We start from the raw sequence: 26,540 nt of genomic DNA, 5'->3' as shown, positions 1-26,540 counted from the left end.
TGATCACGTTTTTTTTTATTTTTTTTATTCGTGCGATCTGTATGAAATATTTTTACAATAAGCTCAATAAATATGGATGCACGCTTGGTTGGCTTGTGATTGAAGAAACTATTCTATAAAATACCTACTAATATGATAGTCAATACATTTTTAAAACGATGATGATTAAAAACATAATAGCTCGTTGAATTATATTAGTGGAGAATATTGATAAAACGAGACCGGATATTATTTTTTATAGGAGAATCTCAAACGAATGACACAAATGTTTTGCTCGAACTTTGCAGGATTTTCGATCGTACAAAATTTAATCCTGGCGCGAGCCGCTCTAAATTTGTATAAGGTCCCACCACTCGTCTATGTATTATAATATATAGGACGGTGTGGGGGGGGGGCTGAAAGAGGATTACGCTGCAATACACATAACATCATATTATAATCGAGTCGTCGGAGAAAAACTCCGTCACCGCGTGGCAATAATATTATTATTATTTCGATTTTCGGTTTTCGGCGGCGTTATAATTCGTTTTGATAACAATCGTCGCCGTCGGTGTCGACACAAAACGATGGAGAGACCGACCGCACGCGCCGTCGTGGATGTTGTTTTTTCGGTTTAGCTGCACCGCATCACTCTTCATATAATATAATATATTATACAGAGCGATTCGCCCATTCATATTATTATTATTATTATTATATTTTATATACGCGCCGCATCTACACACACACATATATATATTATATATATATATATATATATATATCATATATAATCCGATTTGGGATTTATTATTATAATCATTTCGTCCTGACCCGTGCATATAGCGCTCGCGGGGAGTCGTCGCGACGGGACCCGCGGGCCGAGTGGCGTTGGAGGCGGTTGGTTTTGCGAGCGACGGAATAAGGGGCGACGGTTATATGCGCACGTATAAAAATATCAGATAAACACATCAAACGTCGCCGGGCTGTCCATTTAGTCAAAACACGATCGACCGAAAGCGCCTTTTGCCCGGCCGTGATGTGCCTTCTACCGTGACGTATATAATAACGAATTCCATTTTACACAGTTACACCTCTTTTATGTGACAACGGCGGCGGCGACGAGTGTGACGCACAAACGCGGCACACGCCCTTTGCGCCCGTCTATTAGGGTCCGACGGCTAAAATATTAAACGCTTTGCTCTCTTCGCGTGTGCAACACACACACACACACATCCATTATATAATATATATATATATACGTCTCTTAATGTTTGCGCGCTTTTTACATGTATATATATATATATATACATACAGCACGACACCATCTCTCCCCCTATGATCACCGCGAGCTTTGTGTTTCTCACGACGGGTTTTGAAGTGCCCAAAATCGGCACTTAAAATATATATTATATTATACCGACACGCGGCTAATATATATGGTACCTACCTATATATATGGTCTGCGTTCTTCCGGTCCCCACGCAAAGCGCCTTATTAAAATGATCGGTTTGTCGTTATGATAACTGCACTGCGACTGTTATTCCCGCTCTCGCAGGCCAAACGATTATAATGTTTTGTTTGACATATTGTTTTTGATTTCTGCACGCTTACCTACTGCTTAATGTTTTTTGATTTTTGTAATGTTACAATTGCGATCGACCAGCGATGTAACTACGATGAAGATCGATACGACGACGAATCGTAACTGCAGTCGTATATAATATGATGGTTGTCCCTTGAAACACTCGTGATTTAACGAAAAATGAAACGCATTTGTGCAGTCCATTCGATAGAAGGTATTTTTTAAATTTTTTTGGTCAAAGCTGTACTCTCGCGATGTAACGAATTCTCGAGAAACTGAAGTCCTGATCTCACTGCAGGAACAAAGAAGAAATGTTATCGTGTTCGTTGTTGATTGCGCCGTGCCCATCATAATTTTCCATGCAATACTCTCTCTCTCTAGTCATTAAAAACGAATTTTCGTCGATTTTGTTGTTTTTGATTATCTGACTGACGTCAGTTAATTATATCTCATGTACATCATACTTATTGATGCGTAAATGTTTATTAGGGCCGCTTTGACATCATTCACGATTGGTGGAAATTTGATCAAAATTTAAAACTATAATATAGAGACTGCATTAGTCGGAACAACATTTTGCATTAAACAGAATAGAATATGTAATAGATATTCTAAATATTAGCTGATATCGGATATCCGGTTTTTTTTTTTTTTTTTTTTTATATCACAACTCTATATTATGTTAACAGTCGTGGTTGTGTACCGTAAATTCGGCTTCTTTAAATACTGTTGTCTGTGCTGAATTCTAAAGTGTCTACGGTGATGATCAAATGATTGCAAGTGTGTATTATTCGCATTAGGCACATATATTGTGGCAGTACTTTATGGTGTATATATATTAATACGCGACCGAGCCAATATTGTGCAGCCTACAAATAGAACAAAATTGTATAAAGATGTCGTTTCATTCAATATTTCACCGACTTGAAAGTTGATGATCAAACAAAAGGTAAACGATGATATTGTCGTCGAATTAATTTGAAGAAGACAATATAGATTAGAACGAATATTATAACATTTTTAATTCTATATAGGCACTTGCAGTTTACGCCGCTCACACACATGTACGCAGACATTATATATACACACTATTGTGACTTGTTGTTGAAGTGTCATCCCAAAACAATGCAGGGTTGTTATTTTTCGGTGGAGTACGATTGCGCGCGTTTTACCTTTTTGGGCATACGATTGCGCGCGGTGCCGGAATAACAAAGAACATGCTTTTGACTATTCAAAAGCGTACGATTGCGCGTAAAATTGGATGCGACGTTGCCAATTAATTATTAAAATTTAAAATTATTATTATAATTAAAAAAAATGTTAAAAAAATTTGTTATTTGTCGTATATCATGTTGTTATTGTATTTATTTCTAATAACATTTTAAACGTGACATCACGTGTCAATGAATCAGTCAAAAATAGTATAAAAAGTTACAGATAGTACAAATAGTTACAAAAAATAACAGATACTTTATATTCACACTTAGTCTACCTAAAAAGTTCGGATATTTACCATGCATTAACCTTTACCATAATCTGTATATTTGGCAACATTGCTTAGAAGCAAAAATAATTTAGCACGCGCAATCGTACATCTAAAAAGGTACCGTTGATAAGGACCGCGCGCAATCGTATTGCAGCCTTATTTTTTGCGATGGCATGACGGCCATCTGCGAGCAGGTTCATGTCACACATGGACCACAACCACGGTTCTGTATAGAATCGTTTACTAAAGTAGTCGCTGGTCAGCGCGACGGCGTTGATTGATAGAAGTGATCATAAGTTGGTTAGGTGATCCTAGAACCTATAGAAGTGATCCTTAGCGGCTGAAATGTTCATAAAATATTATCTCATATTCAGTTATGATTTGGAATTTCGATTTCAAAGCATTATTTTTATATATTAATACAACGAGAATAATCGTTTAGATATGTTATTGTTACTCTATTGTTATGTATATAGTTTAAAAAAACAAAAAAACCTTACGAAAAACTTGGGCGCCTAGCCCAAAATTATTAATATTAAAATATAAATCTCTGTGGCTGTATAACATATATATATATATTCGACAGGTCAACGTCATGTTTAGGTACAGTGCGAATTACTTTACCAGTGAAAATGATTTTTGGAAAGTCTCCTCCGAGAATATGTATATAAATATAAAATGTTCAACCATTAACGCATTATACGTATATATTTATATATAATATAATGTACCTCTATATAATATATGATATTATACCTTACACGGTCACGCTTGCAGATATATATGAGACAAACCTCGTCATCGTAGCGTTGTCATCGCGTCTTCGTATTATTATTATTATTATTATTATTATACCCATATATATATATATCGCAATGCTCGGTCTTCAGTGTGTGTAAGTCTGATTTGCGGTCTCGTCCACAAAGTACCTACCCGAGTATTGTAGGTGCGGTTATATAATGTTATATCCTCGGAGTTTATTCAAGCATATATAATATATTACCCGACGACTGGCAATTTGACTCGAGCACACACACACACACACACACATAATATATATAATAATGATATACGTACACGTGTATATACCGCGGTATACCTGCTTCTCAGGGTGTGGGGTGGACGAGGGGTTGGGGTGTGAGTGCGTAGTGGTATTCCCATCATCTTACGAATTCGTCCCGAAATATTGCAGTGTTGGGGTCGCGAAAATGGGCGTTCAAAAGTTTCAAACTGCAATCTGCGGCATTGTCGAAATGCGTTTGTATTATATTAAAAGCCCTCCGAGCGTCATAACATACGACACACACAAACACACACACGTGTGTGTGTGTGTAAGTGTGAGAGGTAAAGTTTTCTCGCCGCGCATTACTCTCGACTGTTTTCACGCGCACCACCGAGACATGCGTTAAATTTATTTCTCTCTCTCGCGCTCTCTTATGGCTTTTACAGGTCAGGTAATAAGCTCATCGCTGCTGTAAACTCGGAAATTTTTTCACTCTGATTTCGGAACGTCGTTGGAGTTTAACATACACACCCGCGGAACATAATGTATAGGTACTCATATCGTTATAATATAATATAAACGCTGACGGATAAACACTTGGCGGATGACGAGAGTAATATTATATTTTGTAGAAGATAGGAAAATAATTATCAAAATGCGCTGCAATGAACTTGCAATCGGTATCATCGTTAAAAGCATCGCCTCGCAGTGTTTCATAATAAACTATAATGGTCTATATATAGTGCGGTAGACTATCGACAGTTTAAGATTCCGCGATTATCGAACAGATAATTTGGATCGATGAGCATTTTTAAAAGGTTTATTAAGTATATTTAAAATTTGTGAGAAACATTTTACTTAATATAAAAAAAAATTGTTTTTTTTTATTTTCAGATTAATTGTCGTGTCAAGATTTGGTCAAATCCGTCGTCTAAAGTGCTCTGACCCGCATCGCATCTCGTTCTTCCTTATTCATTCCTAAATCTTTGAAGAATTGACACAATCCTATATCAAACAAGATTTTGATTGGATTGGCTTGAGGATTTACGTTTGGAACATCTACCTACTTTCCAGCGTCATCGCATGCTGCAGGATAATCGCGTAGACGACGTCATGAATTGTAGGATTTCACCCCCTCCCCCCACCCACAGAAAAATACCAGCGGATATCACACGTATAGTCGAAATAAATAAATTCATCAAACGATATATATGTATGGGAACTCGCTCAAAGTCTCGAGTCTGCAGCCCTATCGTATGCATGTTCATCAATAAATGTGTACTTTCCGCCTCCTCAAACTTATTTTAAGGTTTATCGAAGCCACTTCACTGTTTATAAGACCAAAAGTCACTTAAATTATTAGCTTCAATTTACGGTTTATATACTGAACAATAGCTAGTCGTCGTATATTGGGGTATATACCTTCGAATGCTGCGCAGCGATTGAGTTGCATTAAAAACAAATAAATAAGTTTATATTGAGCTAGTATCGTATACAAGTTCGATAAAGTTATCTAAAGCAGTGGTAACCAAACATTTTTTTGTACAGCGGGCCATAAAAAAAAATTTCCGTGCCCAAAATATAGGTACGTAATTACATATTAACTTTCGCGGGCCAGATAATAAATTATGGTGCGCCAAAGTTGTCTCACGGGCCGTAGATTGCAGGTCACCACTGATCTAGAGAATCGACTAAAAATATAAAGAAAAAAAACGTAATTTACGAATTGGACCGAAACACGTTAATTTTATTCACGGATTTCGGCGGTCTTCTCGGGAGACTAAATAAATAAACGTTTATATAGTTCAGTTTGTAGAGTTTTCTATAATTATCTTTAATACCTATATATAGACACTCATGTATACATAGACACAAAGTATAACCACAGGTACCTCTATATACCGTCCCTGGTCGTAAATCGATTGTACGACGTGTATATATAAATCAGTCGTTGTTACGCGTTTCGGTTGTTTCGGGTCAAAAACCACAACTGCGGTAGCACACCATCGCCGTTCTGTGATCTATAATATGTAAAGTGTATACCGACTGCACGGTGTACCTATAATAATAATAATAATAATATTAAATTTATTGCCGTGCGGCGATCATCGTGTTCGTATTCCGTTTGAAAGCGTGCGCGTTCATAATATATTATATTATGGTGTACAATATTTTTGTTTTAATGTATTATATCGCATGATATCGCAGGTGTATATAGGCTGCAGGTTAGTATATATATTATTATTATTATATTATATGTGACCGGCCGAATTATAAATTCCGACCAGCCAACTGCAGTGCTTACCCGCAGTGTCGCGATTCTCTATATACATATATAATAAATATATGCCGAGGCCGCTTTTGGCCGCTGTCTGCATTATTGATACGATCTCCACGCTATATATGTCATGTAAAGCATACATATATATGTGTGTGTGTGTGTGTGTGTGTGTGTGTGTGTAGGTAATGTCCGGCCGAATATACCGATATGAACATGCCGAAATAAATCGCGCGAGTGCGTTCCTAAATTCCACCGACTACGACCTGCTGGAGCACAATATAATACCGCGCCCGCGTGAATAATGATATTGTTTTCTCCGTTCGTTGGTTTTCCATAAATCCCGGCCGAGCCTTTTGGGAACGATATTTTTTGACGTCACGTGAACTGAAACTCGTGGAAATATGCAATGTCATGCACGCGATAGGGAGACATATTGCTCTAGGTAGGCACACCGCGGGTTGAATATAATTGTATGATTTATAACCTGCGCGATGCTGCGAAAAAATACAATAACGGATCATTTTTAATAATTTTTATAAAATGTATATCAAGTATGTGAGTGATGCCTTGAAGTTGTAGAATAAAATTCGAAAACATGTTTGTGTGTGTGTGTGTGTGTTGGGGGAGGGGGTAGTCAAATAATTGCCCTAATTATACGCTGCTCAAATAGGTACAATCCGAAGATGGTATTTCGGTAAGTCGAAAATAAAGTTAAACAAAATTTTGTTATTCTTATGTTGCCGCAATGTTATTCCATTGAGGATAACTCAATATTTTAAAAACGTACGTCAATATAAAATTTCATAAAAAATTGATCGATTTGTTTGATTTCCATAAATTCTGGATTCTTTTGGGAACGATATTATTTTACTCGTTGTAGGCTTGTAGGTACTGCGGATGGTGAAAACAGTAACGAATAATTTTGATTAAATCTAATGCAGTAAAATCTGCTCATAAGGTTCTTCTCCTTAGGACCTAAAGAATCTGGTCGTTATATCCGAATGACAAAAACATATAACTATACCTACTGCTCTTGATATATGATGAAATCAACATATCGAATTTTAAACAAAATGTATATCGTTATAAACGGATTCTAATAATAGTAATAATGTTTTATAATAAGTGGGTACCTCAGAGTAGAATACAAATGAAAACCATATGTGTTGGATGGTATTGAATTATATTGTCATCATCAAACTGCTCAAATATGGTCTCCATATATGCGCGGTTGAAAATACAGTAAGTAAAACAAAGCGTTATTCATCTGTTACCGCAATGTTATATTGCTTTTTGAAAACAACGGTGTTGGTGTGTATAGTTAACAAATCCTCGTCAAAACATTTACTGTGATTTGTGTGTGTGTCGATGTTCGTCGAATAAAACATCATAAGCAAAAGGGTTTGTTTTTGTGGGGCGAAATGCTCTGCAGTGTGTATAATAACAATGTTCTTCATTTTAGCCGTGATTAAAACGCCACAATTCTTTAAAAAAATACACCCTCCTTATAAAAGCGCAATAATTAACACCAAGCGATTTGTTTTTGCCCTCTCTTCATTGTTTATGCACTATAAACATAATGTTTCATTCATTTGATTATAGCAGTCGACGTTTATTGCTTTTGTACTGAATGAATCAATAATATGATATTGGCGTTTATTTACAAAGCTTTATAACAATAAATCGTACAATTAAATGGATATACATCATAATACTATCTGTGCGAAAGTAAGTAACACAATTTTAATATGATTGATTTTTTGTATATTCAAAAAATTCTTCCACAATAATACAATATATGTGTATATTGAGTGTGTTGTGTATACACTATACGATGTGTCCTGACTGACTGACTGACTGATCTAGTTTGAGCCTAAACTACGACAGCTATGAGGACTTGACATTTTGACGGTGCCTTATCGTACCAGTGTACCGCCATATTATATATACCTATAGTGGTACACTAATGACATTTTTTTTAATATTTACATTTCATAGAGTTATCTCAAGGATATTTACGATAATCGGAATGAAATTGGAATTGAAATGTTTTGTTTATGAACGGTTTACACGAATAAATTGGTAAATATTATAGTTTATATATAATAATATGATTGGATATAATTTTAAGTTGATGTGCTGTTTGGTCGCTATTTTTTTACTCGCGCGGATTAAAATCATTACCCCATAAAAAATGTAATTATTTATTTATAGAAAAAAACCTACTTTCATCATAATCTTAAGTAAAAATATAACCATTTTAGGTGAAGAAAGTGAGTTATAATATGTGTGTACAGTATTAAAATTACTTTATATAAAATAAAAGAAAACCATATGAATAATAATAATAACCTAACCTAACCAATAAATTGGTAACATAATTGTATTGTAACAATTATAATATGTTACATGATACCTAAATATATATATATATATGTACTACACGTCTACACACTTAACATTATGTACGATGAACTGCTGACCAATACAATAATATTAACACACACTCATAACTGTAAGACCTATGGTCAATACACACCATGTATGAAGTAAGGTAGTTCACTGTGTACCTTAGACCTCAACACTCAACAAACATCGAACTCCGTATAACTACGATACAGTCAGATAGTTGGATAGAATATAATTTATATAGCTTGTGAGTATTATTATTTGTAAGTGTTTAATCTATAATAAAACTTAATGATAACTGAAACGGAATCCTAGTTATTTAAATATATTTAAGATCCTGTTATATATATATATATATATCTACCCCTGGCTACGGTAATTATATCTATAGAGTCCTACGACTCTCACTGGATATCTTATATTTAACTGGTCGTTCCCCCGACCACGTTACAGTATCAAATCGAATGGCAAATTTTTTTAACATCATTAGCACTACAAGAAAATAGATCTATGATGATCAGCTGTAAGAAAAATAAAGGTATACTTTCTTAAATACATTTTTGATTTTTAAATTTTTTTGAACACTTACGCTGAATTGATAACGAATTGAACAAAGTTTTAATCACGCGTAAGAGTTGGAAAAATTGATAGTTAACAAAATGCACGGGGTTAGGCATCATAAAATATAAATCGCACATGCTTCATATTTATATATTTATAATTATTATAATTCTTAGTAATACATTCGTCTCGAACAGTGTTTAATATATCTGTAGATTAACAAGCATATTATTGTATTCTAGTTAGCTGCACGACGATGGTGGTCAAATTGTATTTTGAGTGTGTTGTTAGCGGAAGGCGCCGGACACATTCCACGACATTATTGTATTGTAGAGGACATGATATTATAGTAAATATATTAAATATTCAAGGTCGACGCACTATTCATATTTGTTATAATATAATACCGACTATGATAAACGTTTTATAGAGCATACATTGATATTAAATCAACTTATTAAGAGCGGAAGAAAAGTTGAATAAACGATTGCACGCTTGAGACGTTATGAATAACAAAAAAAACACGACAAGATAAACTGGGATTAATTTTTTTCCACCAGAAACTACGCGCTCCGTCCGTTTTTCCAACGGGTCGCGCAAATCGGACCGAATTAATGAGACCTCACCCGTTGCAGAAATTTGTTGCCGCCCGCCGTATTATATTATTATATTTATACACGAGCGGTTAATCATTCTGCGGGCCAAACAACAACATCAACAATAATAATAATAAAAAAAGACACACAACGACAGAAGTCTGAATGATTATTTTTTTTAAATTTTTTTTTCTGTTCGGCGAAAGAAGAAATAATATATAATAATAATATGTGTTATAAATTATCCGGCCTGCCCACGAATCGGGATTATTTTATACGGAATTTTTTATATAGGAATATAATATAATACATATATACTATTATGTAATATATTTTATTTCTTCCAGGCTGTAATTTATGATATAATACACACGCACGGGTATGCATACACGCAGCAGTGTGCTCGGCAATAGATATGATATGTTATATGTTATATATATATATATATATATATATATTATAATTATATACATAGTAACGTTCGTTACAGTTCGTTCATAATAATCGTTAGTGGTTAGTGGTGCGACAAAGATATACCCAAATGTATAGTCAAGTCGTATTATTATTATAGGTTTAATATGGTATACGGTTATGACAATATAATATGGTGTCCTCTATTCTAAAGTCACGACTTGAGAGTTCGTGTAGATCCATTTGTTTTATCCTCCTGCTCCAAAACCGCGTACGTACCCCCCTACCCCTTCTACGATTCCATAGCGATTGAGTATAAATTTATGTACCAGAGCCAAACTGGGTCCAGCTATTAATTTCTTTCCATAACAAAATGTTTCTTTTTCGACCAAAAACTATCATGTTACAAAAACAAAGTTAACAATCTAACAAAATACGGCAGGTTATATTATTATCATCGTAATCGCGGCTTGGAATGCGTTTCAATTTATCAAAATATATTATAATAAATTAAAGAGCGGATTTTTAGGTTCTTAAAAGCTTAAAATATGACGCTAATATATATGTTCTAAAAAAAAAAAAAAATCGTGAAATATTCTCTAGATTATATACTAGAATATTATACTAAATCAAGAAACCATACTATATTTAACATGATATGATTTTGGTTTTCAGTTTTTCACTTATATTACATCCACCTATTCACGGTAAAACGGTCACATAAAAGTTGTTTGAAAACCACTGGGTTCTACAACACTTGTGAAATATTTAAGGGTTGACAATTATTTTACATAATATATTTTATACACACGACACTTGATACTTGAAACACTTTTAAAAAATGCACACGGTTATTCGTTAAATATGCACGAGGCACGACTGCTGGTAGTGTATTATGTAGGGTGCAAGGTGAGGGCCCTCTTTTACACTTGTATGTGTGGCGATCAATTGAATTAACATATTGTTTACAAAGTAATCTTTACAGTGTAAACGTTTTCAGGACAAACAATTAAAATAGGAAAGACGGAAATTTAATCTATGAGATAATTAATAATTATTAAAGTCGTTCGTCCAAAGTGCAGTCATAATCATATGTTTTATATGTCTGTAATTTACTATAATTATCTATCGTACGGTCGTTATTATGATTTAATACAAAACTTTGGCATGATAATATATCTACGCTTGTATGAGTCGACGAGTGGTCCATTCGTTTTCAAATAATATTATTATTACAATATGCGATAAAATTTTTGACTAAACTTTTTTTTTAGTAGTGTTTTCGACTAAAGAATTAATTTTAGCTCATACAATATGCTAATTCGAGCATGTTACCTTTTCCATTCCCACATATTTTTATCCAAACAGGTTGTTAATTTTAAATAGACCGTCAATTCGGCGAGCCACCCTTCGCGTTTATATATATATATAATATACACATCTACACACCACACGATGAAGGAATATATTTTAACATCTGGACGAATTTCATTTTGAAATGTCACATTGATTTTTACTTTTTTTTTTTTGTTCACTCGCGTTCTTAACGATTTAATTTCCAAAGGGAAACGTAAAAAAAAAAATAGAATCTGTCGTGACCAATGGCAATGCATGGTATGTGCGGTGCATGCAATACACTTGGGAGGTCCACGGGCGTTTTTTGACAGGCGTCAAAACGAATACGGTTTTTCTGTACGGAAATCAACCGGATTGACACGACCGGTGCGCGGCGAACGGGGCAAGAAATAAACATGTTAACGAAGCGAATTTTTTTTTTTACGAAAGGGTCATGGTCCCGAGGGAGGGACCGACTAGCGCGCGGACTCGGCGACAAGTCAAACCCTATTAAAGGGTCGCTTATTCGAAAACTCTTTTGGGGAAGAAGTACATATATATGTATATAAATGTATATACGCGCGCAGATACGTGTAAAAAAGTTTTTTTTCTAAAAAAAAGTATAACGCGTAGTTGACGAGTTGCGGAAATAAAATAAAAACGCGCGTATGTATTTTGATGTATTATAATAGGTAGATCGTTCGTTAGATATAGCAACACGTCATACTCACCCCCGAATAACATTCGGCGCTACAGCAGTGCCATCTGGCGGTGATTCTTCTGGCCGCGCGACCTTACGGTTTTCGATCGTCTCGTCACTCTCGTCGCAGATGCAGCCGCGGCACGTGCGTCTCCCACGATGGCCCGTAACGGAATGAGAAGAAAAAACCGAAAAAATCGCAATCGAAATCCAACAACCCTATATTGTAACTTGCGTCCGGCGGTGTGAACCGGTTCGTCGTGGCCGCGCCGAGACGGAGCCGGACGCGGCCGTGGCGCCGTCGTACCGCCGGACGGACGACAACCACGCGAGACCGGCGCGACAACCCCTCTGGCGCGCGCGAGTTTCATAAAAGTTGCGACGGCGACGGCGATGGCGACGACGACGGCGACGACGACGACGAGACGTCGGCTACGCGGTTTGCATGTTAAAAAGGGACTACACACCTAACCTGTATAATATTATAATAAACGCATTTGTCGTGCCGTCGGCGGCGATGCACTAAGCGCGTTTACGCATATATATTGTGTTTGTGTGTGTGTAATACGCGAAAGTATGAATGGGCCGCCCTCGTAACTGTGCCACGGGGGACCGCGTGCTCGAGTACGCGACGGCAGGAGCGGAGCGGAGGTGGCGACGGCGGCGGTGCATCCACCGCATTAGCAATTGTAATGAGGCCGAGCGCGACGCGCACGCCGAGATCGATATAAGAACCACAGAGGTCTGCCAGAGTCCAGCCGTACTATAGTACACGAGTATCACGTGTAATACATTCGTATATAGGTATACTTAGATATAGTTACGTGCTGTGTGTGTGTGTGACGTGTAAGGCCCAACAAGGGGTGGGGGGAGGTGCTGTCGGACTTGGAGTACATGACGTACTGTATATGTATAATATATTGCGTAAGATTGGGTTTGTGATTTTTGCGGGAAATTAGTATATTTTTCACAGGTTTCACTATATTATTATTATATACGTCAAATAATGTTTTATTTGTTTACTAATAACATTAGTGCTGAGCTGTGCCCTTTTGGCGACAAACGTCATAAATAGAGAAGATAACTTGCTGTTAACTGAAAAGGATAATATCGTACAACATTACAATCGCTTGTATGAGATCGATATCGTACACACGATTATATTGATAAATCGCAGTGGGGTCTGCATTGGCACACGACGTTGTAGATACGTCTTAAAGACGACTCGTCAGCTGCCATACAGTTGGTGTTGACTGCAGGTGACATGCGGGACGTATATAGAAGAGGGCGTTGAAACGAGGTGATCGAGATGGAACTTTGAAGCAGATTACAGAGAGAGAGAGAAGCACCGACGAATCGATATTATTGTTTATAAAGATTCGCAATACGCGGTGACGTTCGGCCTAAGAGGCTAAACCAAAGTGAGTAGCTATCAGCGTATATACGTAGGTAGTCGTGAGGTGCACAAGACGTTTTATGGTGTATAATTGTTGAAATAAATCCCCTAGAATACAACGTGGCAATCCATTTATTTATCACGCGATCGGCCTACATATCTCTAGAAATATCGACCAGCTGCAGACGATCGTCGATCGACTCGGCAGGTTGGCTGGACTAGAGCAGTGCGATGGACAATATTGTACCGTGGGGCTTAATAATAGCATCCGTAGTATGGCCAGACGAACCTACCACCGAACACCATAATAGCGTACACGTTTCTATATAAACAGATCGGGCAAAACGTATTTATTATTTTTATTATCCATCGCTCTCGCTGTCTGCAGGTGGCACGAGCGTTTTTAGCTAATTTGTGCCGTGCGCGGTGAATTCGATTGAACAATATAAAATAAAAACAAGATTATACATAATATCATTATCGACCAGAGTGGCGTGGCTGTGGACCATTTTTAATTTATTTTCTGAGGCGGCCAGGAAAATATCTCGCTTTTTAAAGTACTGTATAGTATAGGCACTCGTAATAGTTATTGATGATGAACCTAACCTATGACGTTAACTGCAAGTTGAATCTTAAATCGTGCTGAATATCCAAACGGGCGTGTTGTTGACGTCGAAAACGTATTATTATGCAATCGAAAATAAATATGCGTTGGGCAAAATAATGAAATGCGTCTTAAATAACATTCATATGGGACAGGTCCTGCAGCAGTGGGTCGTCGTCGGAGTCGCAGATGGTTATTGTGTTGATGATCTATAAATAGTTGCTAAAATCTGCATGAATAATAACCACCTGAACGCAAGTTGTGCTAAACGTGGTTTATTTTATATTTATAATATAATATAATAATAATACGTCAAACCTAATATCCTTCAAATTTCTGTTGTATTTTCTAAAATAGAATATTTCTAAGTCAAAATATAAAATGTGTTTATCGGGCGAAAACGGCGTTAGATTAAATTCAACAATCTGTCAAATAGAAAATACCTTATTACATGGGAAGAAAAAAAAACCATTTACCGGCTATAATATAGAGCTATCTCTATGCGCTGTACATAAATAGAAAAATGTAATATAATTGAAAAATGTGTCAGGAATAATAATATATATCAAAGTACAATATGGAAATCCGTATTGAACACCGTACTATTATGTATAGGTGCACATCTCAAATATTCGTATATTCGTGTGGTAATGCCAAAATCATAATAATAATCGTATGCTAAAATATAGCCGCCAACGGTTTGACATAATCTATTACTTGGTCAAATTTGTTTTCTTCTTTTCACCATTTTCCTCCATATATTCTTGCGGGAAAATTAAAATACCGACAGAAATCTGTCCACCCCGTCGCCCCCTCCGGAACCATGTCGTCGCGGATGTTTGGAAAAAACCACCCCCTCACACACACACATATTATGTATACATAATATGTATGAATGAAAAACCCTCAAGTCGGTTTGACGTTTCCGGACTCAGACATGTGTGAAATCAACACGTCACCGCCAACGACTTGGCGCGTAAATTCTCGTGACACCGCTGACGATGACAAGTCTGCCCGTAATATTATTGGAACGGACAAGAGCTATATGTATATAATGTGCTGCATAGCGTGTGGGGTATTGAAGAAAGAAAGAAAAAAAAATCAGTGCATACGTGTCACCCCCGTGGGTATCCGTGGCTAATCGAAATAAATGATGTTTTGTTATGTTATATATATATGTGTATATATTATATTATGCGACGACGTATAGTCGCGCGTAGTGTGCATTTGCATCGCCGAAACGTCAAATTTAAGCGATTCGTATTGTAATACTACGTATATACATATATAGGTATTATATAAGCTACTCGATAGTCGTGAAAATCAAATTTCATAGCGCGTTATTGTCAAAAGGGACGAAAAAATTCACTCAACCACATGTGGTGGTCGACCACATCTGTTCAATAACAGCCAGACAGCAGCAGCAGCGGTATTATAGTTGCGGTATATAGTTGTCGATATATATATATATACATCACGTTTTCCAACATTTTTTTATGTTATATTATTATTTCGGGAAAAACGCCCTCGTGAGATTGCACAAGAAAAAGGGACGACGCGCGCGCGTATCTATTATATATATATATGAACAACGCGGGCGAATTAAAATCGTATTAAAAAATAAACTCAAGGTCCATAAATTATTTTAAATTTTTAAAATCGATAACTGAACAACGGTATACTTACACACACACATGTGTAAATATATCACCTACCTATTCAACTAGGATTATGTTGGTGTTTTGGTATTTTTCCTGTAGGCTTTGCTGCAGGATTGCTATGTGCACTGTCTAAGTTATTTCGTAATTAGTGTTATCACGTAATCACCCGATGACGTGATAGTGATTACTTCAGGTATAAGCACAGAATATTCATCATTGGTAAAAGACATATTTTAGTATGCGTTCACGGTGTATACTAATAAATATTAATCTTTAAAAAAAAAAAAAAAAAAATAGCAAATACAGCCAATTAGGGGGCATGGGCCCTGTGACCCCCCTCCTCCCACCCACCTGGATACGCCACTGCACGGTAGTATACGATTTATATCCGCCAAAACATTATATTATTATGTTTGACTTTGCAGTCGAACTCAACTTAATAAATTCATTATATTTTATTACGTAGCCATCACGTTGCTTACTCGATATTTTCGTCGTTGAATTCGATTTAAATCGTTTATGTTTGTGTGGTGAAGATGATATACTAAAATGCGCTAAAAATATCAAAATGGCTCAGTCACGTTAGGATGATGTATAATGAATACAATAATGCACGATTAAAATATTTTTTATTTATCACGTCTGAAATCACGAAATGTTTAACAGTCAAAATCAAATAATGTCCACGTGGAAAGTTTCTTGTAAAAAAAAAAAAAATTATTATTATTATTATTATCGTAAACCAGTCTTGTTTCTCACACTATATAAAATATATAATTAAAAAAGATTTTTTGCAGTGACGGCCTTCCGTATGGTAATACACTAATACATAATTCATAATTTGTACATTTTATGATGTATAATATGTATATTAGTATTAAACAAAAAATTAATAACCTTTGTGGTTGATGTTTTTAACTTCAATTAAAAAAAAAAACATAAAATATGCATATATTATGATACTTTCGATTCAATAAAACTCAATGGAAATAATTATAAAAACAAAAATATGATAATTTGAGAAATATATAATATTTACAAACTCAATGTAAATATTATTATGTACCAAAGGGTTTTACGACGATATTTTCGATATTTAAAATAAGTGGTTATTTTTTTTATCCCGTCCACTGTTATCACACGATATTGTTATGATAATAATTTCCATGTTTCAACGGTATTTATTTACCAAGTATATTTCAATTTTTAATAGACGAAAGTGCTGTTTTATTTTATTATTATTCAAACTTTGTCTATATAGAACGTGTTTTATTTCACCGCAGACGAATGACTGGTGTGTGTGTGAAGGCTATAAAGACAAGCATAGGTAAAATGGGTAAAACAATAGTTTAATATGTATATAGGTTGGCGTGTATACATATTAAAAATTGTTGTGTATATATAAAACCAGAGATTCACTTATAGGATATATAATATTATTAAAACAAAAATGATGTTCATTTTTTCTTCCATTGTGGCGATATAGTGTGCGAGCATTTATTAAAGAGTGCTGTACGTCGTCGTGCTGCAGCTTATACGCACGCAGACGACAAAAGAAGAAAAACCACCCCTTTTTTTGGCTTCCCCTATTCGGCGCGTTCGTACCTAACCTATCTCTTATCTTATCTGATGAACCCCTGCTCACATATATATATATATATATATATATAATATATATATGTACGCGGCGTCTATATAACCCTGGGAATAATGACGAGTTTGTCGAATCCACGTACGCACAAAACAACAACTGGCCCGGAGTGGGACCCGCGCCCGTCCGATAACCATCGCAGTTCGTGACTGTTGACTTCAGAGCTCAAAATCGGTTTTCTACGTGCCCGAGACCCCGAAAGCGACGAAAAAAAAAAACATTACAAAAACCCTTTCTGGCTGCTTTTTTCCTTCATCTTCTGCGGGGGGTTTTTTTTTTTTTTCTGTGATCGGCTGGCTAAAGATAGTACCTATGCATAGGTAGGTGTAGCGTATACTTCTTATAATAATAATAATAATAATAATAAATAAAAAGACGGTTCCGTGTAAAACAATGTTATTATTATTATTATTATGTACGTAGGTATACACTGCCGCGTATACGTGTCGGGTAGATACGTCACGAATAGGAAACGCAATTAGACGTGACATCCGGCCGGTCGGATTGGCCACAAATCATGGTCGGCGGCGGTCGCCATCAACCTGTGTGCGCACCACTGATAAGATCCGTTCCGGGACAACAATGGATAATGGCCACGGTAGCCGAGTTGGTCGGTTTTTTATTGCTATTATATATATATTACGCTTATTTTTTATTATTATTTTTTTTAATGGTTTGTCAGGAAATAAATGCAATAACAGCGTCTGCACCAATGTTTTCCAATAATAATAATAATAATAATGCACATTACACACGCGCATGCAACTGATAAAAGATTGAATAACTTGCAGTGTACTGTTTATTATTATCGTCATGGGAGTTGCGGATATCCGAACGCATTAAAAAAATAAAATACACACACAACGCGATGTGTACCTATAGGTACAATATAGTACATATATACTATATAGTCATATATTATAGGTCAAACAGTATTATATTATAATATCGGTCTTTTTGCAGTGTTCACATATTTAATAATATGATTCGATGCCACATGGTCTGCAATATTATAATTTTTGTGTATGCAAATAGCTTCAGCAGGTATCTATACAATATTGATACTATATAGGTAGGTATATCACCAAACACTAAAAACATTGACTATTGTAGATTACGATTTCAACAATTTTCTAAAAATATCCAATAGACAGGAACTTATGCCCGAACCAGGCAACATAAAATCTGTTTTCAGATTTCTAAAGTCATCAAAATCGTATAATTATCTAATTTAATACTAATCTTTTGTCATGGATTTAGTATAAGCAGCTTTTCACCCAGTCCTCCTACCACTCTAATTCTTTAACGATATAAAATATAATGTCCAAATAATATTATATATTATGTGTCTATAATAGTTATTGTTTTTGTATTCAACATGATATATCAATATATTATGTAATATGTATGTTCTTCTTTTGGCCAATGAACAAATAATTTTATCTTGTAGCATTTTATAAGTACAATTTTAAATTTCAAAAGATCTCTATGGTCTTTGTTGCCGTGGCTTTGATAAAAAAAAAAAAATAATAATAATAACAATAATAATAATAACAGCTAGCAGCTGGTAGCGCGTGTCGCAGTAATACGAAAGGTGTTGATGTCTATATCATTATTAATGTCTACAGTGAACTAAACTGTTGCGTATTAGCAATAGGTCGCTTACAGTGTTAATTATCGACTGTGAATATATTATATTATTATTGTATCTGTCAGCAGTTAATCGAGTCGTGTTTGCACTTTGGTGTATACAGTTTACAGTATATAATTTATACACGGCTGCAGGTTTCATGTACCATATTATCACATAATGATGTATAATAATAAAATTATTGTTACATTGTAATAAATAATTATACTATAAAATCAATGCCAATTGTTTACCATTTTACCTAATTGTATACGCCGTAACAAAAAATTCATAAATATAATATAACATATTAGCTCAGTGATATTATAATACAAACATTCGATTCGTAACAAGGGTAACGGGATCGAACGAATATCACTTCAAACACATAAGAATCGCTTGGTTACATCGAAAAATACCTTTATTTTCATAATATTTAATTTAGGTCGATGAATATTGACGGCAAGTAATTTGTGCTAGAAAAAAATTTCATTCAGGTCTTTTGCATAATTGTTTAGAATAAATTTAACAACGGCTATATATATATATACCATTATCATATTTAAATTGTATTTTTTTTTCGTTAGTATCGAGAACCGGAGGAGGAACGATGGTACTTCTCCTCCGGCCCCCATCGTTTATTGATAATAATTATTAATAACCAATTACACATTTATGTAGCTATTACAATATAGATGGTTATGTACAATATAATACTCGAGAGCTTGCGCCTTCGCCTACATTTTTGAGAAACTTAACACTACGCGCAATCGTTAGATTCCGAAGGTGTTTATGCGGCCCGACGACGTCGTTTCTCATCCTCCTCTGCAGTAAGGATGTTTTCCGCCATTGAATAAAAATGTTTGAAAACTTCCTCTGCTTTTCATTATGAGAACCGCGTGCTTCTCGATTGAATCCGGCGGCAGAGTCTGAAACACTGGACCGCAGATCATGTCGGGCACGTCGACGGTGCTCGGACGACGACCTAGCCGGGAGGTTACAGTACTTCCCGGAATTCCTTCGCTGGAATAGACTCACCGGAAGAACGCGCTGTGTTCGACGGTGTCCGAGTCATCTGCACACTGCAGCCAACAACGCTGACTGGCGGCCCTGCCCACACGATGTAGGTACCACTGTAAACAACCATGGCCCGTGGTTGCCTCCTGCGTCACGTGGAACGTCAGAGGCACCCACCGGACGGTCCTCCCTAGCCATCTTCCCAAGTGTCAGGGATGACGCAACGCGACCATGCCGGTTTCGAGGTTGCAGCTTGCCATCTAGCCTGTCAGGCGCCGATCGTAGCGTTTCTCGCCTCGCGTTTCGCGGTTGCTTTATGGAACGCTGGTTATCGTTTGCGCATCATTATTGTTAATTTTAACCTTTTTTGTAAGACATTTGCGTATCGTTCGATTTTTGGGTTGTACATCGTTTGCGCATTGACCGTTTAAAAGGTCCTGCATCGTTTTGCACATCAAAATTATTCAACAATAAACAATAGAAATGAGAAAAAAAATGTGTACCCCAAGTGCAAATTCTTTTCTAACTTTGGTCTTAAACTTTGCTCGTCTCTAAATCTATTCACGTAATGTTAAATTTTCGAATATTGCATATAATGTGTATAATAAGGTGATAATATATAGTAGGTATACTAAGTAAAAATGTAATTTTGTAACTTACATTTTCGAATTTTTGATGAATTTTGTCAAAATTTGAACAAAAAACTGTTTATGAATATACATTATTTTTTAATTTTAAAAATCTTAAATTATTTATCATCTGTATAATATTATACAACATTTACCCAACACTATACCCTTCTATTGTTTAGAATATTGATGCGCATTTGATGTACGATAATTATTTGGTACAGGCCAGAACCAGTGCAGCCTGATCCGACACAGTATATTTAAACTGTATAATATAATATATGTATGAATAACACAAATAATTGCAGTACACGGTGAAACTTTCATATCACAAAGTCCACGAGGATAAAAGAGGACGATTGCCACTATAAAGAAATTCGTCGAAAAGTATTTATTACCTAAATTCGGTTCTCAAAAATAAATCGTCCAACAGAAAATGTCGTTAAACGAACATTTTTTGTAATGAAGTTCCGTTGCGTATGAGTTTTTATATAATCACCGAATTATAGGTACAGCCAAAGGCTTAATTCAAGAGCTTATATTATGTACGTGTGAATTTGAAAATTTGATACACCCACTACACAATTTTCCACCAACTTTATTTCTCAGTACGAGAGCAATTAAAAAAAAAAAATCGAGTGTTTAATACAATTTATTATTATTGTTTTCTTCGTTACTCGTCTGTTATATTAATTTCCACATAAAACAGTATGTCTGATAATTTATTGATAATATTTGCAGATTCCGGTATATATATATGTACATGCACGGTTATTTTTTCAATGTCAGCAATTTCGCATTATTCCGTGGTATATATATAAAGATGATAATAATAGTTTAATTGTAGTTAGTTTCCATAAAAAAAATATATTATATTGGTTGAAGACTTAGGTATATAAGAATACGCGGATTTGGATGATGTGTAAAATCAAAAAAAAAATTGTTAAAGATTATTACAAACCGGTTACATTTATTTATACTTGAAATGGTGCAATTTAAAATCTCGAAACGTTTCCGCCGAAAATCCGTGTTTTCGCAAAAGCTATTTTCGTAAACAAGTCGATGTGCGTTCATATAAAATACTACTGTTGTTCGACAACATTGTTATACTTGTTAGTTTGTTACTATAGGGGAGATCATTCGTTAGTCGTACGATCGACGGGTCCAGGGGGTTGGCCGCTTCCCCGCGAGATCATTAAATTACGTGTCTTCTGTCGTATTTTATGGGCAACCAGGGTCATCGGTTTCCGTAACCGCGCCCTTAATTGGTCACCGGCACCCGGGTTAAGGTTAACGACACGCCATTTCGGACACGAGGTGTATGTTTGTGTGTATGTTTTCTGTTAAAAGTCATCCCCTTTTACGCCGGGGCTTAGGGTTGCTTAGTCCACCTACACACTACCGCCGCGCCGTCACCCTCTCGTAGGTGTAATGATGTCCAATAACAATTTAGGGGGAAAACGGACGTTTTTATTTTGACATTATTATACCCTTAAATATATGTGTTGTGTCGGAATCTCATCGTTACTGATTCATCAATGGCGATAAAAATATAGGAATTACGACACAATAACGATATCGTATTATCCTCGCAATATAATTTTGCTTTTAATTATTAAAAATTGATTATTGTTGTAATATAATTATATACTTCCGTCGTTCGCTGGTCGTGATAGGTGCAACTAAATCATGACGACAAACAAACATTGAATGTAAAATAAACATATTTATCAAGACAGAACGTTATGATACTAAAAAGGTTCAACTTTGAGGAAACATTATAATAAGTAAAATAATATTATATGACCATCGATCAATTAATTTATTTGATTTTATTATTTAAAATTTAAATATATATTATTTAGTTCTACTTTTGTGTGATGTGCACAACGACTTGCGCTAGTCGTGAGTCTAGTCCGATTTGCATTCCGAAAATTCAAAATGTTGACAATCGAGGGGATATACATACATATATATATATATATAGTATATGTCACGCGGTATTTTAGATTTACTTCTATAAAATATATGCACAGTGCGGGTATAACCATAAATCAAATGGTACCGTAAACCGGGATATTACGGGTTATGATTGTTTTGTGGGGACAAAAGAAAAAAAACTCGAAGGGTTAGCTTTTGTGTGACTGACCAGGGAAGGACGACGGCTAAAGATAACATGTTCTTAAATGGAAAAGGAAATGCCTTAAGCTCCCAAAATACCCGAATCGTCTTGGATTCGTACTCCGAGTATGGCTTTTGTTGTTTCAAAAATCTCGGAGAATTTGAATTTAGAACCCTTTTTCCTGGGGATTAGATAGAAAAGTTATGTTTTTTTTAAATATACGATTTTATTAACAAAAAAAAAAAAAAAAACACACGCCCAGTATTGCGGTTGTCCAAACAATATAACGAATGTTGTTATTTTCATTTATTTTCGCCTACATTTCTCTACAACAGACTACAAGTCCATATAACTAGTACTACAGTAGTAAATTCGGCGAGTAAAACAATGAACAGTGTGTAATCACTATTAATGCCTCAAGTTGATTGGTCTTATTAACTTTTGCAATCGGATTTAACGTAAAATGTTATCATTTTATTCGATGTTATTACATTTTAGGATAGGACAGAAACTCAATGCGCGTGTAATGCAATCATGTACAGTTAATTGCCTACACTTGACGCCTCCGATCTTAGATCAATAAATTTATTTTCCGGTACTTTCATACCAATACATTTATTAAAAATTTGTCAGTATCGGAATGTAGAAATCGTTTTTTTTTTGTTTTATTCGAAGTGTTAACTTTTGTAAATAATTATGAACGAGAAAGTCAATGACAATATTTATAATTAATATTAATATACGTAATATAATAGTAATATTTTTATTACGATATTATTAATCAATGTGCCTACAATTTTTACTTAGATGTACTATACTTCCTTCAGGGAGAAAAAAAATATAAGATCTGTGAATATAATAAATTAGGAAATCATTTAACTGAAAAACGAGAAACTTTTATTTTAGAATTTTTTGATTTAGAACAAGGAAAATTAAATATTCATGTTTATCTATGCAAAATTTAAAAATAAAAAAATACATAGTAAATAAATTTTTTTTGTTTTTACTACCACATTGAGATATGAGATGCTAAATAGTGAAAAAAAATGGTTGTCTTATGCGTTGATTGGTTCACTCGGTACGTACAATATTTTTTTATTTTTTTTTTAAAGTTTATTAAGTCTTCAACAACACAGGTTTTTAGCCTACTTTAATCAAAATTTGTACAAAAAAAGAGAGGAAAATATTTATATGTGTACATTAAATTTTGGAATACATTTTACTACATTATCATAGTTATTATTTACAATGTGTATTTAGTGTTTATATTATGGAAAAATGTACTGATTGCAGCTGTGTTTTCATGTTTGAAGGCTTGACAGAGTGATGCAAGATTTTGGAGTATCTTACGTGCTTCAGTGTATTTGGGGCAGGCGATTACGATATCGTTCAATTGATAGAGTTACGTTGCAAGTATCACATATGGGTGCTGGTTCTTTTTTTATGAAATGTACATGCGTCAAGTAAGATGAGTGGCCTATTTTGGCTCGAGTGACGGTCACTTCCTCTTTTCTTTTTGGATAGTTTAATTTCTTGACGAGTAATTTTGTGTTTCTCAGTTTGTTGGCGAGGGGAATATTTTCCCAAAAAAGTTGCCATTCTTCCAACGTACAATATTGTACGAGTATAATATGCTCGAGTATTGTAACAATTATAAATGTATACACACACACACACACACAACCGAAATAGAAACCTTTAAATATATTTCTGATATTTACATATACTTCCGGCTACGGTAATTGTTATATCTCTCGTCTGTGGGGTCCTACCTAACCTAACACTCTCGCTGGATAACTTATACTTATATAACTGCAGATCGTTCCCCCGACCGCGTTGCAGTGCAACGCTGCAGCATCGTCGGGCGCCGCGGATGCGCGTAAAACTGCATCGACGACAAGAAGATGATGTTTCCGAGTCTCGGGACGTTTCGCTTTGCGGCTGCACCAGTGAGGCGTATTATAATATAATAATATTATATCGTTGCTGTGGGGTGGGTGCGCGGGAATGAAGAAACAAAACGGTCGATCCTGTGTCGTGTATCGCCGGTAGTCGGTGCAGGAGAACATCGCACGATCTCGCCAATAATATAATAATAATAATAATAATAATATGACGACGACGCAACAATAAAAGCATAAATAACGCACTCGTGTGCGCTACTAGGTATTATTATAATATTTTACCACACACACACACACACGAACTATTGGAAAACGTACAAATGTATACAGTAGCGGCGGCGGTCATCTCTTCAGCGGCAAAGGGCGCCCGCCTGTGTCACGACCGGAACCGATGTATATATACGCGTCGCCCCCTCTCGCCCCTGTCGCAAACATATCAGGACTCGCGGCGGCCGCTATTGTGCCGGTGCATTGTTTTCTGGCCAATACGCAAATAATAATAATGGAACAAAAAAATAATGTAAATATATATATTGTATACGAGAGTATATATATGATATCGTCGACGACGACTACGAATTTTTTCTGTATATTATATATATTTGTTTCTCCGCCGCCGCCCCCGCCGCCACTCCGTGCCGGTTTCGCCTTACCGGGACATCAAACGATATATATATATTATTTCTGCTGCTGCACAGTTGGTCGTTTTTTTCTCCTTTATTCTTTATGTGTCGACGTCGAAAAATCGTCGTCGCATTTTATTTTATTACGCGCGCGTCGTCGTATTTATGCTCCGATCGATTGCAAAATAATAATATATACAACACACACACGCATACACGTATACGCGTATTATACAGTATAATGACTGGTTTTTCTCTCCGTCACATATTATTGTCGTACGCGTACAATATATAATATATAATATACCTACGTGACCGTACCGGCCCCGCGGTGGTGCGTTCTCGTCGCCTATTATATATACGTCAACCCAAAAACGGCCGTTTCCGTTTACATATATTATGCGAGTGTGTGTGTTAGGTACCTATACGGCACACGCGTCTCGGCCGTACGGGTCCAAACGGGTTGGAGGTGACGCGGTGGCGGAGGGCTCCATGACACGACTACGTAATGAGAGACGACGACCAGACGAGACGAGACGGCGGATGTAGAGCCGATGGTATTATATTCGGACGTATAACTGGCAGTCGCTATTATTGTCGCCGATCGAGTCGGACCCGCGGCGTTTGGGTAACTCGATTTTTTAGTTTTGTTTTTTTTTTATATAATATTATATATGTATTACTATACGGTACCTACATATATAGCTATAGCACGCTACCTATTATATGATTATATATGTATGTTGTTTCTCGGCTGCAAGGCCGGTTCACGACGTTCGATTTTCTGAATTTTCATTCATATATATAGCTGACGTTTTCCCTCCCCCCTCCCCCCTCCCACCTGCATAAACATCTGCACAACACCGGTGGCTTCGTTTCGTTCGGATCCTCTTCTGTTCGCAGATCACAGAAATATTATACTGTTGGCATTATTTTGTTGCGTAGCGTACCTACTAT

At 35.7% G+C, this 26,540-nt stretch overlaps 1 long non-coding RNA gene across 1 annotated transcript in view; it reads right to left on the bottom strand.

The window, feature by feature from the left end:
* Positions 1 to 12,682, bottom strand: part of LOC149054254 (uncharacterized) — a 229,629-nt gene extending 216,947 nt beyond the window's left edge. Inside the window, exon 1 of the long non-coding RNA XR_016192297.1 lies at positions 12,378 to 12,682. This is a non-coding gene — a long non-coding RNA (uncharacterized LOC149054254). The remainder of the gene's footprint in view (positions 1 to 12,377) is intronic.
* Between the last annotated feature and the right edge of the window lie 13,858 nt (positions 12,683 to 26,540).

This window comes from Diuraphis noxia, unplaced genomic scaffold, assembly GCF_037042655.1.
Source record: "Diuraphis noxia isolate RWA-SAM2 unplaced genomic scaffold, SU_Dnox_SAM2 contig0009, whole genome shotgun sequence".
In the NCBI taxonomy this organism is placed as follows: domain Eukaryota; kingdom Metazoa; phylum Arthropoda; class Insecta; order Hemiptera; family Aphididae; genus Diuraphis; species Diuraphis noxia.
The sequence above is the reverse complement of the archived record's forward strand: the minus strand, read 5'-3'. Positions and strand labels throughout refer to the sequence as shown.